At 37.1% G+C, this 17,098-nt stretch overlaps 1 pseudogene; it reads right to left on the bottom strand.

The window, feature by feature from the left end:
- Nucleotides 1-3,562: 3,562 nt before the first annotated feature.
- Nucleotides 3,563-14,762, bottom strand: Pum3-ps3 (pumilio RNA-binding family member 3, pseudogene 3; annotated as a pseudogene).
- Between the last annotated feature and the right edge of the window lie 2,336 nt (nucleotides 14,763-17,098).

Consider the following 17,098-nt stretch of genomic DNA (forward strand, 5'->3'; position numbering starts at 1 on the left):
GAAATTTTGGAAAATCATCCTGAAAACATAAAAGATACAGAAAATATTTGAGAAGAAATTTGAAGATTTTTGGAAAATAATGCTCAAATTATTAAAGACTCACCAAATATTTTAGAAAAAAAAGATATTTTGGAAAATCATCCTGAAAATATATGAGACACAAAATATTTCAGAAAAAATTTTGAAGATTTTTCCATGTAATAATCTTTAGAATGCTAAAAACTGAAAAATTTAAGGAAAAAAAGTGAGAATTTTTGGAAAGCCATCCTTCAAATATAAAAAACAGCAAATATTTCAGATAAATTTTGAAAGATTGTTTTTTTTCAAAATAATCCTCAGTATACTAAAATCAAAGAAAATATTAAGGAACAAATTGACGATTTTTGTGAAAAAAAAAAGTAATCCTCAAGATATTAAAGGCACATAAAATATTTCGGAAAAAATTTGAAGATTGTTTTGAAAAATAATCTTGTAAATATTAAAGACACAGAAAATATTTAAGGAAAAAAATGACAATTTTTTCAAAAATCATCCTGAAAACAAAAAGAACACAGAAAATGTTTAATAAGAAATTTGAAATCGCTTCTCGGCCTTTTGGCTAAGATCAAGTGTAGAAATTTGAAGTTATTTTGGAAACTACTGCTTAAAATATTGAAGACACAGAAAATATTTCTGGAAAAAATTACGATTATTTGGAAAATTATCGTGAAATCATAAGTCACAGAAAATATTTCAGAAAAAATTTGAAGATTTTTTTGTAAAATTATCCTCAGAATACTAAAAAGACAGAAAATATTTTTAGAAAAATTGATGATTTTTAGAAGATAATTCTGAAAATATAAAGGAACAGAAAATGTTTCTGAAAAAATTTGAAGATTTTTTTGGAAAGTATTTTTGGAAATTTTTTTCGGAAAATAATCCTCAAAATATTAAAGGCACAGAAAAATTGATGATTCTTTGGAAATATAATACTCATAGAATAAAGACAGAATATATTTCTGGAAAAAATTGACAATTTTTTGGAAAATCATCCTGAAAATATGAAAGAGAAAATATTTCAGGAAAAATTGTAAGTTTATTTTGCATAGTGACCCTTAAAATATTAAGGAAATGTTTAAGGAAAATAATTTAAGATGCCTTTTGGAAAATAATCCTCAAAATATTCAATTAAGAGAACATATTTAAGGAAAAAAATAACAATTTTTGAGTAAACCATCTTAAAACATGAAAGAGAAATTTCAGAAAACATGCCAAGATTTTGTGGAAAGTCATCATGAAAATATCAAAGACAGAAAGTATTTTAGAAAAAATTTGAAGAATGTTTTGAAAAATAATCCTCAAAATATTGAAGACACAGAAAATATCTCTGAAAAAAAACTGACATATTTTTGGAAAATCATCCTAAAAATATTAAAGAAAGAAATTATTAAAATTTTTTTAGGAAAATAATGCACAAAATATTAAAAAAACAGGAAATATTTATGGAAAATTTGACAATTTTTGGAAAATAACCGTGAAAATATGAAGGTACAGAAAATATTTCAGAAAAAAATTGTATTTTTTTTCAAATAATCCTCAAAATATTAAAGACACAGAAAATGTTTAAGGAAATAAATGTTGACTTTTTTTTGGAAAATCATCCTAAAAATATATAAAAAACACAGAAAGTATTTCAGAAAAAAATTGAAGGTTTTTTTTGGAAAATAATCCTCATAGTATTAAAGACACAAAAAATATTTAAGGAAAATAATTGAAGATTTTTTTTTTGAAAATAATTCTCAAAGTATAAAGACAAAATCTTTAAGGAAACAATTACGGTTTTTGATAAAATCATCCTAAAAATATAAAAGACAGAAAATATTAAAAAAATTGGAAGACTGTAAAATCATCTTCAAAATATAAAAAACAGAAAATATTTAAGGAAAATGATTGAAGATTTTAGTAAAATCTTTCTGAATATATTAAAGACACAGAAAATATAAATTGAAAAAAATTACAATTTTTGGGAAAATCATCCTGAAAATATAAAAGACACAGAAAGTACTTAAAAAAATTTGAAGATTTTCTTTGAAAATAATCCTCAAATTATTGAAGACATGGAAATTATTTAAGCAAAAAAGTCGAGTTTTGGGAAGATAATCCTGAAAATATAGAGACAGAAAATATTTCATATAAAATTTAAAGACTTTTTTGGAAAATGATCTTTAAAATATTAAAGACAAAATATTTGAGGAGAAAATTTGAAGAATTTTTTCAAAAATCATCCTCAAAATATAATAGACAGAAAATAGGTAAGTAAAAATTGATGATTTTTGGGAATGTCATCTGGAAAAGATAAAAGATAAAATATTTTACAAAAAAATTTGAGGATTTTGTTTGAAAATAAGACACAAAATAGTAAGGACACAGAAAATAATCAAAGAAATTAATTGAAGATTATTATTGAAAATAGTCCTCAAAATATTAAGGATGCAAAACTTCTTTAAGAAAAACAATGACAATTTTTGGGAAAATCATCCTAAAAATATAAAAGACAAAATATTTCAGAAAAAAATTCGAAGGATTTTTGGAAAATAATCCTCAATATATTGAAGAATAATCCTCAAAATATTAAGACAGAAAATATTTAAGGAAAACACTGACGAATTTTTGGAAACTCATCTTGAAAATATAAAAGGCAAAGAATATATTTAAGGAAAATAATTGAATTTTTAAAAAACCATTGTGAAAATATAGAGAACAATGACATTTTTTTCAGAAAAATTTGATGAAATTTTAAAATGTAATCCTCAAAATGTTAAAGACATAGAAAATATTTAAGAAAAATATGGATTATATTTTGGAAAATCATTCTGAAAATATAAAATACACAGAAAATATATCAGGAAATATTTGAAGATATTTTTGTAAAATAATCCTGAAAATATTCAAGACACAGAAAATTTTCAGAAAAATATGTTCAGATTTATGGGAAAATCTAGAAAATATAAAAGGCACAGAAAATATTTAAAAAAGAAATGACGATTATTGGGAAAATAATGCTGAAAATATAAAAGACAAAATACTTCAGAAAAAATTGAAGATTTTTTTGGAATATAATACTTTTGAGTCACAGAAAATATTTAAATAAAAAATTGGTGAGTTTTGGGAAAATCATCCTGAAAATGTCAAAGACACAGAAAATATTTCAGAAAAAAAATTGAAGTTTTTTTGCAAAATCATCTTGAAAATATAAAAGATTTAGAAAATATTTCAGAGTAAATTTGAAGATTATTTTGAAAAATAATCGCCAAAATAATAAAGACACATTAAATGTAGAAGAAAAAATTGCGGAAGTTTTGGAGTGTAATCCTAAAAATATAAAAGACTCAGAAAATATTTCAGAAAAAAATTTGAAAATTATTTTGCAAAATAATTTTCAACATATTTTTTCTCTTTTACAAACAATTTTATATATAAATAGGTCCTTTAACAAGTACATGCATAGAGCACCCAGTTATGAGTGTGATAGATTCCACCCTTCCTCTAGGGAAGCGGGTTCCAGCTTGCTCATCTGGCGCGCCTATGCAGTCAACTTCTTAAGCAGAGTCTGGATGCCCTTGCTGGTGCTTTTGGTTTTTTCCGAGGTAGGAATCAGGGTTTTCAGTCCAGCTTTGACTTTGTTTACATCTTCCTGGTCACGACTCTGAAGAAGGCTGGAAAGTACAATGGCTCCTCGGTTGATGCTGGCCCAGGACTTGAGGTTCTTCACACCAACACGCTCTACAGGGGTTTTTGCAAAACAACCTTCTTTTCCGTTTTCTTTCATCTTTTTTTTTTTTTAATCTTGCTTTATTAACCATTTGAGAACCAGATGTCCTGTAGGATGCTCAGCAACGTGAAGCTCTCCGTCCTTACCCCCAGGATACAGTTCTGCTGCTGTCATACAGGCGATGGCATCCATAGCAGGCTGAGCGTCCCCAGTAGCAGATCCCAGGATGTCCGACACCAGCACACACGCGGACTTGTCCAGCACCACCTCCCAAGTGTGTCCTTGGAGGTAGCTCAGCAAAGTTGGGGAGATGGTCTCCATGAGCTCATGCCGGCGGATTGCAGTGTCCTTACTGTGTGCATTGCCATCACCTTTCTGCAGAAGTTGGATGATCTCTGGCACCGAGTGGGCGGGATCTCTGGGGCTCAGCAGGATTTTCCTTCCATATTTGTCATTAACTGTGCCGGGCAAGGAACTGATGACTTCTGATATGATTATCTGCTTCACAAGCTTGGTATCATCAATACAATCGAACGCTGCCAGGAGAACCAGGTGAGAGTACTGGCCATTAGCAATCTTCTCCACATGCGTCTTCATTGTTTTCACAATCACTTTCCTGTCCTTGGGTGTACCATGCCACAAGCAATGCATGGCCACTCTGGCGCCATCGTGTGTGTGGGCCAGGTACACCACTGCTTCCCGGATGGCTTCAATTAGTTCTGATCGAAGTTTTGGGGGTGCATAGGTAAAAAAGTCCAAGAATACTTTATGAACCAGTGAGTGCCTAATCACAGCTTCCTTTTGGGCCCCGGGAGTCAGAATCTGCTTCATTTCATCCAGGATAAGCTCTAGCTTCCCCGGCTGCACCTCCAGAACCTTTTCCAGAGTTGGGTGATCTGCTGACTTGTAAAGCTGAAATGTGTTCCCATAGAGCTCCTCTGTCAGCATGTTCCTCTGTTCCAAAATGGCTTTGTTGTAAGCATACTCCACAATGGCCGATGCCTCTGAATGCCACAACATCTTCCTCACGTGACCTTTAAAACTTCTGATTATCTCTGCAACCTGTGGTTTACTTTCATACATGAGAAATTTCTTAACGATATTCCTGGAATATTTGGCTTTACTTAATTCAACCAAGTCACCTTGCAATTCTTCGAAAGCCTGCTTCCTCTGCTCCTCACTCCCATACTGAATGAGGCATTGGATCACTTGAGTTGAGTCATGTGCAAAGGCAATAGTTTTAATTTTCCCTTGAATCAACTTCTGCAAATCACTCATGAGCTTCACCCTTTTTTCTTTGTCACAGTCTTTTCTTCTCAAGCTCTCCCAAATGTGCTTTACTCGAACCACGATGTCGTAATCGGTCTTATCACTGAGCAGTCTGTTCTGCTTCAGCTCTTTCTTCTTTTTGAAGTCATCCCACTTGGGTTTCTTGGCTGCTGATTCATCACTTTTCCCATCTGGCTGGAATTTCCGCTTCTTGTTGAATTTATTTGCCTTCTGGAATTTGTCCTTTGGTCCTTTGCCCCCTGCGGCTTGTTCTTTTTTTTTTCTTTTTTTTATCTTTATTAACTTGAGTATTTCTTATTTACATTTCGATTGTTATTCCCTTTCCTGGTTTCCAGGCCAACATCCCCCTAAGCCCTCCTCCTCCCCTTCTATATGGGCTTCCCCTCTCCCTCCTCCCTCCATTACCGCCCTCCCCCCAACAATCACGTTCACTGGGGGTTCAGTCTTGGCAGGACCAAGAGCTTCCCCTTCCACTGGTGCTCTTACTAAGCTATTCATTGCTACCTATGAGGTCAGAGCCCAGGGTCAGTCCATGGATAGTCTTTGGGTAGTGGCTTAGTCCCTGGAAGCTCTGGTTGGTTGTCATTGTTGTTCGTATGGGGTCTCGAGCCTCTTCAAGCTCTTCCAGTCCTTTCTCTGATTCCTTCCCGTTCTCAGTTCAGTGGTTTGCTGCTGGCATTCGCCTATGTATTTGCTGTATTCTGGCTGTGTCTCTCAGGAGAGATCTACATCCGGTTCCTGTCGGTCTACACTTCTTTGTTTCATCCATCTTGTCTAGTTTGGTGGCTGTATATGAATGGGCCACCTGTGGGGCAGGCTCTGAATGGGTGTTCCTTCTGTCTCTGTTGTAAACTTTACATCCCTATTCCTTACCAAGGTATTCTTATTCCCCTTTTAAAGGAGTGAAGCATTCCCATTTTGGTCATCCTTCTTGAGTTTCATGTGCTCTGTGCTTCTAGGGTAATTCAAGCATTTGGGCTAATATCCACTTATCAATGAGCACATACCATGTGTGTTTTTCTGTGATCGAGTTACCTCACTCATGATATTTCCCAGTTCCATACATTTGCCTATGAATTTCATAATGTCATGGTTTTTGATAGCTGAGTAGTATTCCATTGTGTAGATGTACCACATTTCTTGTATCCATTCTGTTGAAGGGCATCTGAGTTCTTTCCAGCTTCTGGCTATTATAAATAAGGCTGCTATGAACATAGTGGAGCATGTGTCTTTGTTGTATGTTGGAGCAACTTTTGGATATATGCCCAGGAGAGGTATAGGTGGGTCCTCAGGTAGTGCAGTGTACAATTTTCTGAGGAACCTCCAGACTGATTTCCAGAATGGTTGTACCAGTTTGCAATCCCGCCAACAATGGAGGCGTATGCCTCTTTCTCTACATCCTCACCAGCATCTGCTGTAACCTTAGTTTTTGATCTTAGCCATTCTGACTGGTGAGAGGTGGAATCTCAGAGTTGTTTTAATTTGCATTTCTCTGATGAATAAGGACGTTGAACATTTTTTAGGTGCTTTTTAGCCATTTGATATTCCTGAGCTGTGAATTCTTTTTTTTTTTTTTTCCGGAGCTGGGGACCGAACCCAGGGCCTTGCGCTTGCTAGGCAAGCACCCTACCACTGAGCTAAATCCCTAACCCCTGTGAATTCTTTGTTTATCCCCTTTTTAGTAGGGTTATTTGGCTCTCTGGAGTCTAACATTTTGAATTCTTTGTATATTTTGGATATTAGCCCTGTATCAGATGTAGGCTTGGTAAAAATCTTTTCCCAACCTGTTGGTTGCCAGTTTTTCCTAATGACAGTGTTCTTTGCCTTGCAGAAGATTTGCAGTTTTATGAGATCCAATTTGTCAATTTGTGATCTCACAGTATGAGCCATTGATGTTCTGTTCAGGAAATTTTCTCCAGTGCCCATGTGTTTGAGACTCTTCTCCACTTTTTCTTCTATTACTTTGTGTGTATCTGGTTTGATGTAGAGGTCCTTGATCCACTTGGACTTAAGCTTTGTACAGGGTGATAAGAATGGATAGATCTATATTCTTCTACATGCTGACCTCCAGTTGAACCACACGATTTGTTGAAAATGTTATCTTTCTTCCACTGGATGGTTTTAGCTCCTTTGTCAAAAATCAAGTGATCATAGGTGTGTGGGTTCATTTCTGGGTCTTCAATTCTATTCCACTGCTCTATCTGTCTGTCTCTGTACTAATACCATACAGTTTTTATCACTATTGCTCTGTAATACTGCTTGAGGTCAGGGCTGGTGATTCCCCCAGAAGTCCTTTTATTGTTGAGAATAGTATTAGCTATCCTGGGTTTTTTGTTATTCCAAATGAATTTGCAAAATTTTTTTCTAGCTCTATGAAGAATTGGATAGGAATATTGATGGGGACTACATTGAATCTGTAGCTTGCTTTTGGTAAAATGACCATTTTTACTATATTAATCCTGTCAATCCATGAACATGGGAGGTATTTCCATCTTCTGAGATGTTCTTCAATTTCTTTCTTCAGAGATTTGAAGTTCTTATCATACAGATCTTTCACTTGCTTGGTTAAAGTCACACCGAGGTATTTTATATTATTTGCCACTACTATGAAGGTTGTCATTTCCCTAATTTCTCTCTAGGCTTCTTTTGTTTTTGTGTAGAGGAAGGCTACTGATTTATTTGAGTTAACTTTATACTCTGACACTTTGCTGACATTGTCAATCAGGCGTAATAGTTCTCTGGTGGATATTTTGGTGTCACTTAAGTATACTGTCATACCTTCCAGAAATAGTCATATTTTGAATTCTTCCTTTCCAATTTGTATCCCCTTGACCTCCTTTTGTTGTCTGATTGCTCTGGCTAGGACTTCGAGAACTATATTGAATAAGTAGGGAGAGAGTGGGCAGCCTTGTCTAGTCCCTGATTTTAGTTGGATTGCTTCAAGTTTCTCTCCATTTAGTTTAATGTTAGCAACTGGTTTGTTATATATGGCTTTTACTACGTATAGGTATGGGCCTTGAATTCCTGTTCTTTCCAGGTGTTTTAGCATGAAGGTGTGTTATATTTTGTCAAATGCTATCTCAGCACCTAATGAAATGATCATGTGGTTTTTATCTTTGAATTTGTTTATATAGTCGGTTACATTGATGGTTTTCCATATATTGAACTTTCCCTGCATACCTGGGATGAAGCCTATTTTATCAGGATGGATGATTGTTTTGATGTGTCCTTAGATTCAGTTTGCAAGAATTTTATTGATTATTTTTGCACCGAAATTCATAAGGGAAATTGGTGTGAAGTTCTCTTTCTTTGTTCATTCTTTGTGTGGTTTAGGTATAAGAGTAATTGTGGCTTCATCGATGCAATTTGACAGTGCTCTGTCTATTTCAGTTTTGTGGAATAGTTTGGATAGTATTGGTATGAGGTCTTCTATGAAGGTCCAGTAGAATTCTGCACTAAACCCTTCTGATCCTGGGCTCTTTTTAATTGGTAGACTTTTAATTACTTCTTATATTTTTCTTTAGGAGTTATGGGGTTGTTTAAATTGTTAATCTGTTCCTGATCAAACTATGGTACTTGGTATTGGTCTACAAAATTGTCCATTTCCTCAAGGTTTTCCAGTTTTGTTGAATATAGGTTTTTGTAATAGGATCTGATGATTTTTTTTTAATGTCTTCAGATTCTGTTGTTATGTCTCCCTTTTCATTTCTGATTTTGTTAATTTGGACACACTCTCTGTGCCATCAGTTTAGTTTGACTAACAGTTTATCTATCTTGTTGATTTCCTCAGATAACCAGTTTTTGGTTCTGTTGAATCTTTGAATAGTCCTTTTTGTTTCTACTCAGTTAATCTCAGCCCTGAGTTTGATTATTTCCTGCCTTCTACTCCTCTTGTGCATATTTGCTTCTTTTTGTTCGAGAGCTTTTATGTGTGCTGTCAAGCTGCTGATGTATGCTCTCTCCTGTTTCTTCCTGCAGATACTTAAAGCTGTGATTATTTCCTCTTAGCACAGCTTTCATTGTGTCCCATACATTGGCATATATTGTACCTTATTTTCATTAAATTCTAAGAAGTCTTTAATTTCTTTATTTCTTCCTTGACCAAGTTATCATTGGGTAGAGCATTGCTTAACTTCCATTATTCCCTTATTTTTGTTATTGACAACCAGCCTTAGTCCCTGGTGATCTGATAGGATGCATGGGATTATTTATACCTTTCTGTGTCTGTTGAGGCCTGTTTTGTGACCGATTATATGGTCAATTTTGGGGACGGTACCATGAGGTAGTGAGAAGAAGGTATATCCTTTTGTTTTAGGATAGAATGTTCTCTAAAACCCATTAAGAACATTTGGTTCATAACTTCTGTTAGTCTCTCTATGTCTTAGTTTAATTTCTGTCTCCATGATCTGTCCATTGATGAGAGTGGGGTGTTGAAATCTCCTACTATTATTGTGCGAGGTGCAATATGTTCTTTGAGCTTCAGTAAGGTTTCTTTTATGTATGTAGGTGCCCTTGTATTTGGATCATAGATATTTTGCATTGAGAGTTCATCTTGGTGGATTTTTCCTTTGATGAATATGAGGTGTCCCTCCTTATCTTTTTTATGACTCTTGGTTGAAAATCGATTATGTTCGATTTTAGGATGGCTACTCCAGCTTGCTTTTTCAGTCCATTTGATTGGAAAGTGGTTTTCCAGACAGAGGTAGTGTCTGTCTTTGTCTCTGAGGTGTGTTTCCTGTAGGCAGCAAAATGCTGGGACCTCTTTACATATTCAGTCTGTTAATCTGTGCCTTTTTGTTCGGGTATTGAGTCCATTGATGTTGAGAGCTATTAAGGAATAGTGATTGTTGCTTCATTTTATTTTTTTATTTGGAGTTGGGATTATGTTTGTGTGCTTCTCTTCTTTTGGTTTTGTTGCAAGAAAATTACTTTCTTGCTTTTTCTAGGGTGTAGTTTACCTCCTTGTGATGGGCTTTGCCATTTATTATCCTTTGTAGGGCTGGATTTGTAGAAAGATAATGTATAAATTTGGTTTTGTCATGGAATATCTTGGTTTCTCCCTCAATGTTAATTGATAGTTTTGCTAGATAGAGTAGCCTGGGCTGGCATTTGTGTTCTCTTAGGGTCTGTATGACATCTGTCCAGGATCTTCTGGCTTTCATAGTTTCTGGCGAAAAGTCTGGTGTAAGTCTTATAGGTCTGCCTTTGTATGTTACTTGACCTTTTCTTTTAGTGATTTTAATATTCTTTCTTTGTTTTGTGCATTTGGTGTTTTAACTATTATGTGACAGTAGGAATTTCTTTTCTGGTCCAATCTCTTTGGAGTTCTGTAGGATTCTTGTATTTTTATGGGCATATCTTTCTTTAGGTTAGGGAAGTTTTCTTCTATGATTTTGTTAAAGATATTTACTGGCCCTTTAAGTTGGGAGTCTTCACTCTCTTCTATACCTATTATCCTTAGATTTGATCTTCTCATTGTGTCCTGGATTTCCTGTATGTTTTGGGCTAGGACCTTTTTCCATTTTACATTATATTTGACCATTGTGTCAATGTTTTCTATGGTATCTTCTCCTCCTGAGATTCTCTCTTCTCTCTCTTACATTCTGTTGGTCATGCTCACATGTATGACTTCTGATCTCTTCCCTAGGTTTTCTATCTCCAGGGTTGTCTCCCTTTGTGCTTTCTTTATTATTTCTATTTCCCTTTTTAACTTCTGAATGCTTTTGTTAATTTCTTTCTCCTGTTTGTTTGTTTTTTTTCCAGTAGTTCTTTAATGGATATTTGTGTTTCCTCTTTAAGGGCTTCTACTTGTTTACTTGTGTTGTTCTGTATTTCCTTAAGGGAGTTATTTATGACCTTCTTAATGTTCTCCATCATGATAAAATGTGATTTTAAATCTAGATCTTGCTTTTCCGGTGTGTTTGGATACCAAGTGTTTGCTTTGGTGGGATAACTGGGCTCTGATGATGCCAAGTATTCTTTGTTTCTGTTGCTTGCTTTCCTGCGCTTGCCTCTCACCATAGGGTTGTCTTTGGTGTTAGCTTGTCTTGCTGTTTCTGATGATGGCTTGACCTCCCTGTGGGCCTGTGTGTCAGCACTCCTCTAGACCTGTTTTCCCGTTTTCCTTCAGCCAGTTATTGCAACAGAGTGTTCTGCTCTGCTCTCATGCATGTAGTCACTCTTGGTGACTGGCTTTCATCTCTCTGTGAGGGCCACAACCAGTAGGGTCTTGCCCGTACTGTTCCTAGGTCCTCATGCGCAGGAGGTGCACATGGTGCTAGGTATTTTCCTCTTGAGTCAGGAATGTGGGAAGAGAGTAGTCTCCTTTGAGTTCTCAGGAGTATCCTCACCTCTGAGGGTCTAACTCCCCCAGCCACATGATTTAGGTGCAAGGAGCTGTTTGACTGTTTCAGTTCAGATTTGGGTGCAGATCTGCGGGGCTCCTGCAGCTTGACTGCTCCTATATTTCTGTTTCCAGAGGCACTATGCAGTTTCCTATTGGACCAGCGATGTGGTCAAAGGTGGGCAGAAGTGTCAGTCTGTCCTGCTCTGCAGTCTCAGGTTTGCCCACACTTCTGGGTGTTCAGCTCTCTCTCCCACAGGACTTGGGAGCAGGGAGCTATGGGCCAGTTTCAGAGAAGCTCAGGCCACAGCCAGAAATCAGAAGTCTGTAGTTGAGTTTATTAACCCAACCTGTTGTACAGCTACTTCTTTCTAAAAGTGAGAATATCATTTAGGGGGGAACTTATCAACTAAGCAGGGTTCATAAGGGCTCATAAGGAGTAAACTGACAATCAGAGCATCTGCATGGTATTGCACTAGGGCCTCTGCATAAATGTTATGGTTGTGTAGCCTGATGTTCTTGTGGGACTGCTAACAGTGGGAGCTGGGGAATCTCTGACTCTTTTGCTGGCTCTTTTCCTCTTCTGGGACTACAAGTAAGCTTGCCTAGTCTTTTGTAACTTTTTATGCTGTATTTGGGTGATATTCCTAGGAATCTTCTCTTTTCCAAAGGGAAGCAGAAGAGGACTGGGTAGAGGAAGTAAGTTGGAGTAACTGGGTAGAGTGAAGAGAGGGAAACTGGTCAGGATGTAATGCAAAAGAGAAATATATAAAAAAAAATCAGAATTAAATGAATCTTAACAAGATTCAGCATGTAAACAAAGTTCACAAGTCTCCGGAAGTTTCTATAATATATAAGAGTCTTTAGCTCCCAATTCCCAGGTTACATAAACAGTAACAATTACAGGGAACTTCAGGTTTGATCACCCACACATATGTAAACGACTCCTCACCCAACGTTGTGTATGTACCTCTTGAAAGGCACTGGCTCACTAAGCTATACTTGGGTAGAATTATTACTTGGGTCTCTCATTGTTGCATATCTGAAGTAAATAGTTGTTCTTTCACAATGTCCTAGGAAAACACAATACCACCATGTTTATTGACTTCTCAGCCTAGTACTTCATTGTAGTCTGCTGCAAATAAAAAGATTTGGTAAAAATTTTGTCATTAGCATGAGTATAAATGGTCATTTTCAGTAATAATTGTAGATAAAACTAGTAATTGCTGTTTATTTTTTCATCAGAAATGAGAGTATTTGGTGGTAACAATGAAGGGAACATAGGCCATCCCACAAGAACCAGGGTGTTGAATGTATTTATCTTGGATTTGTGTCATTGCATCCTTATGTTCCACAGAAGACAACCTGCACAGAAGCTGAGAAAGCTCAAAGCACACCCAGAATCCTGCAGGAGTGAACAAAATTACTGCAAACTTCATCTCTGGATTCATTCAGAATATGTATTGGTTTCTGGTCCACATGATACAACATCACTATAGACCATTATACATCAAGCTCCACTTAAAGTCTCATCTCTGGACACAACTTTTGAAGGAGTGGGTAATTCTGGTTGAAAAAGTCCTTGCTTATTTTAAAGGGATCTGTGGCAATTAAGCAAGTACATGAAGCAATCAATGAAGTGACGACCACCACAAATGCAAATAAGAGAATCACAAATGTCAAAAGTGCACACTTACAAGTGCACAAAAAATACTTTTACTACCAGAGTCCTTCCTTAGGTGCTATCTATCTTTTTGCAGACAGGGTTTCTTAGAGGCATGGAAATCAGAAACTATACTAGGGTGAACCCCAGAAATCTGCTGACTCTGCCTTTGCAGTGCTGGGTGTTGGGATTACAAGTTCACACCAACACAGCTGGTGGATATTAAGTTGATTGGTTGGTTGGTAGCTGGGTTTATTGGTTTGTAGGTGAGTTGGTCAGTTGATTTGTTGCTTGCTTGCTGGCTTTGGTTTGCATTGGTTATGGTGATTAAACTCAAGTCCATGTGCTTTCAAGGCAAGAACATTACTGCCTGACCTATCCCCTAAAGACCTTCTGTTTAGACAATTTTTTCATTCATTCATTCATTCATTCATTCATTCATTCATTCATTCATTATTTATTTATTCAAGCCCACCCCTTCCTGTCACCACCTCACAGAGTCCCTCCTCCCATCTGCCCTCTTTTTCTCCTCCAAGAAGGTGGAGGATCCCCTGGGTACAAGTTTAGAGAATATTTATACTTAGGTCTTTTTAAAACAAAATATACAACTCTAAAACTGAAATACTTAAACTCTCCAAGAGGTGTTGCAAAAAAAATTCCTTAGATCAAAATGTTTTTCTGCAAATCAATACCCCAGTTTATAAAACAAAACTCCCATGAAAACATAACTTACTGTAAATTCCCACTAAGCTGAATTTCCTTACAAGGTTGGAAGGAGAAGTTCTGCAGGACTCTGACAAGAGCAACTTTCATGTTCATGAGAGCAAACCTCATGCCAATGCAGTTCCTGGGTCTGAACCCAAAGGGCAGGTACACATAAGGACTGATGCTATCCTGATTCTTCTTGCTGAACCTTGTGCCACAGGAGTAGATGAAGGCACGTTAATGAAGCATTAATGAAGCATAAATCCCACAATAGCCACTTGTTTGATATCTCTTAGATACCCACAAACAGTAGTAGACAAGACAATTGTGTGGACTGGTTCTGAAAATTCTGGTATGAACACAGTTTCTTGCTTGTATACAATTCAATGTGGCCATTTCCCCATCCCATATTAACTTCTCATATGCCATCACCAACATTATCTTCTTCCCAACTTGTCCCTCTCCTATTTTCATGTCCATTTTGTACGAGTCGTTCACAGGTGATCACAGATTTTGTGTGTCCATAATGGTGATGGCCATGTTCTAGCTAGAAGACACTATTAGCACACCTCCACTATTCTTTAGGTCCCAGGGTTTTTCTATCCTTTCAGCCATGATGTTCCCTGGGCCACAGAGTGAATGATATATCATAGGAATTAAACAAGTCTTCCTCTTGTTTGCCATGGCAGCGATGTTTTAGTTATGTTGAAATGAGGTGCCTACGGGTAAAAAGAACGTTTATCTGTAAATCACGGTCATTGCATGTAGTCTGATAAGTCTATTCTGTGAAACATAAGAAATGAGACCAATCGAGGAAAAGTATGGGAGTGGCTGAACTAGCACCCACTGAAGTCAGAGGACAAAGCTGGAGAACTTAGTACCAATACTCCAATCATTTTCCTTTCTCTTTTCTCTGTTATGTTCTTTTCTCTATTATTTTATTTTCTATTTTCTTCCTCTTATATCTTTCCTGTGGTGCTTACTTTACCTTTCTCCACAGTTCTTTCCATCTCCCATTTTCTTCATTCCAACTTCCAATCTTCCCTTCCTCCACCCTTCACTTCCTTACCTCTCTTCTTTCTTTCTTTTTTCCTCACCCTTTTCCTTTCTTTCTTCCATCTCTCCCTTTTTTTCTTGTTCTTCCCCTCATTCTTAACTGAATAATTTAAGTTAGGTAATTTACAATGATATACAATGCTACACTAATGCCATATAATCATTAATTTATCTCTCTGTGTGATCCCTTGGGTATAAAAACCTGAGTGGGCCGAACATTGCTGATCCCAACCCACAGCTCCCTGCTCCCAAACCCCTTGGGAGAGATAGCTCACCACCCAGAGAGGTGGGCACTCCTGAGACTGCAGGGCAAGAGACACCTCCAGTACTGCCCACACTTGCCCACATCCCTAGCCCAAATGAAACTGTATAGGGCCTCTGAGAACGGGAAGGTAAGGGCACTCAACACTGCAGTCCAGACACCACCCGGATCTGAAGGGACCCAGTCAAACAGCTCCCTGCACCCAAATCCTGTGGGAGGGAGAGCTAGATCTTCAGAGGGGCAAACACTCCTGGGAAGCCAGAGGCGACTACTCTCTGCCCACATTTCTGACTCTAGAGGAAAAGGCCTAGCGCCATCTGGGCCCCCTGTGCACAGGGTCCTGAGTGAAGGCAGAGCAGGCCCTTCTGGTTGCTGCCCTCACGGAGAGCTGAACCCCAGATCTGACAAGCAACTCCAGGCTTGAGACCAGAGGTAAGACCAACTTTTCTGTTCCAAGTGACCTGCCTGGTGGACTCAGGACACACACCCACAGGAACACCTGAAGACCAGTAGACAGGAATGACTACACACCTGAAAGAAGACCACTCTGTGCCCATAACTGGCTGAAAGAAAACAGGAAAACAGGTCTACAGCACTCCTGACACACAGGTCTATAGGACAGTCTAACCACTGTCAGAAATAGCAGAACAAGGTAAAATAGAGACAATGTGATGGCAAGAGGCAAGCGCAGGAACCCAAGCAACAGAAACCAAGACTACATGGCATCTTTGGAGCCCAATTCTCCCACCAAAGCAAACACTGGATATCTAAACACACCAAAAAAGCAAGATCAAGATTTAAAATCACATTTGATCATGAAGATGGAGGACCTCAAGAAAGACATAAAGAATTCCCTTAGAGAAATGCAGGAAAACACAAATAAACAAGCAGAAGCCTATAGAGAGGAAAGGCAAAAATCCCTGAAAGAATTCCAGGAAAACACAAACAGGTGAAGGAATTAAAAATGGAAATAGAAGCAATAAAGGAAGCACAAGCGAGACAACCCTGGATAAGGAGAGTGATACAAGCATCACCAAGAGAGTGCAAGAGATAGAAGACAGAATCTCAGGAGCAGAAGATTCCATAGAAATCATCAACACAACTGTCAAAGATAATGTAAAATGGAAAAAACTACTGTCCCAAAACATACAGGAAATCCAGGACACAATGAGAAGATCAAACCTAAGGATTATAGGTATAGAAGACAGTGAAGACTCTCAACACAAAGGACCAGTAAACATCTTCAACAAAATCAAAGAAGAAAACTTCCCTAACCTAAAGAAAGAGATGCCCATACAAGAAACCTACAGAAATCCACATAGATTGGACCAGAAAAGAAACTCCTCTCGTCATATAATAATCAAAACACCAAATGCACAAAACAAAGAAAGAATATTAAAAGCAGAAAGGGAAAAAGGTCAAGGGACATATAAAGGCAGACCTATCAGAATTACACCAGACTTCTACATAGAAACTATGAAAGCCAGAAGATCCTGGACAGATATCATACAGACCATAAAAGGACATAAATGCCAGGCCAGGTTACTGTATTCAGCAAAACTCTTGATTAACATAGATGGAGAAACCAAGATATTCCATGACAAAACCAAATTTACACAATATCTTTCTACAAATCCAGCCCTACAAAGGACAATAAAGGGTAAAGCCCAACACAAGGAGGTAAGCTACACCCTAGAAAAAGCAAGAAACTAAGCATTTTGCAAAAAACAAAACAAACAAAAAAACCCAAAAAAACTGGAGTGAAGACAAGCACACAAACATAATCTCACATCCAGATACAAAGATAACAGGCAGCAACAATGACTATTCCTTAATATCTCTCAACATCAATGGACTCGATTCCCCAATAAAAAGACAAAGATTAACAAACTGGATATGCAGTGATGACCCAACGTTTTGCTGCCTACAGGAAACACACCTCAGAGACAAAGACAGACAATACCTCAGAGTATAAGGCTGGAAAACAACTTTCCAAGCAAATGGTCTGAAGAAGCAAGCTGGAGGAGC

The sequence above is a fragment of the Rattus norvegicus genome, chromosome 12 (assembly GCF_021556685.1).
Source record: "Rattus norvegicus strain SHRSP/BbbUtx chromosome 12, alternate assembly SHRSP_T2T, whole genome shotgun sequence".
Taxonomy (NCBI): Eukaryota; Metazoa; Chordata; class Mammalia; order Rodentia; family Muridae; genus Rattus; species Rattus norvegicus.